Source organism: Trachymyrmex cornetzi, unplaced genomic scaffold (genome assembly GCF_001594075.2).
Source record: "Trachymyrmex cornetzi isolate Tcor2-1 unplaced genomic scaffold, Tcor1.1 scaffold299, whole genome shotgun sequence".
Classification (NCBI taxonomy): Eukaryota; Metazoa; Arthropoda; class Insecta; order Hymenoptera; family Formicidae; genus Trachymyrmex; species Trachymyrmex cornetzi.
This window is the reverse complement of record NW_017297680.1, coordinates 1,110,730-1,111,500: the sequence shown is the minus strand read 5'-3', so window position 1 is coordinate 1,111,500 and position 771 is coordinate 1,110,730. Positions and strand designations below refer to the sequence as shown.

The 771-nt window shown below is 37.6% G+C and overlaps 1 protein-coding gene across 1 annotated transcript in view; it reads right to left on the bottom strand.

Moving 5' to 3' along the window:
* Positions 1-771, bottom strand: part of LOC108762429 (4-nitrophenylphosphatase) — a 20,784-nt gene that overhangs the window by 7,289 nt on the left and 12,724 nt on the right. The window lies entirely within an intron of this gene.

Genomic DNA, 771 nt, shown 5'->3' with positions numbered 1-771 from the left:
GGGAAAAGCTTGCAGTTTATTACGCCGCAAAAAAATTGAGAATATCCTTCTTACTTTCCGAGTTATAAGCCATTATATGAAAAATGGTGCGATTTCGGCAACCTTACCCTATAGGGCATATAAGAGTCAAATTTAAAAATTATGGTTTAATGAACAAGTACTCTTTTATTATCGATACATCGACGATTTATGTGCTATTAATAAGATTTTTTTATTCGGACCGACAAGAATTAAACACTAAGTATAAGCGTATTCAGGCCTACGATGGTCAAAGTTAGATCTTTTTTGCCTAAATAATTTCCAGTGAATTATCTATATCCTATATACGTACATATATATCATTTTTTTGTAATTATTCAAACTGCGCGCCGAAATTTTTTCGGACTTTATCTAACGCAATTATACTACTGCAATAATATCACAAGTTAAATTAATACTAGAAATTTAAATGCCTATCACGGTCGAAGTTGGATCTTCGTTGCTTTTTTTTTTTAAATAATTCAATCTTGAATTACTAATATATACTATACAGGGTGTTTGGCGACTACCGCATTTTTTGTCATGCGTGGGTAGAACAGCCTATACTGAATCAAAAAGTCCTGTACCATTTTGAGGTGTCAGCAATAGTTAACGAGATATTAACGTTTAACAGATAGCCAAATACGCGCGTCCCCCCGATCTACTATTGCCGAAGGCACAGCCCACCGAGTGCACGGCGCGCGAGCTGCGAGGAGCGGGGATGGCCTAGTAGGCGCGCCGCGCCGTTCGAGC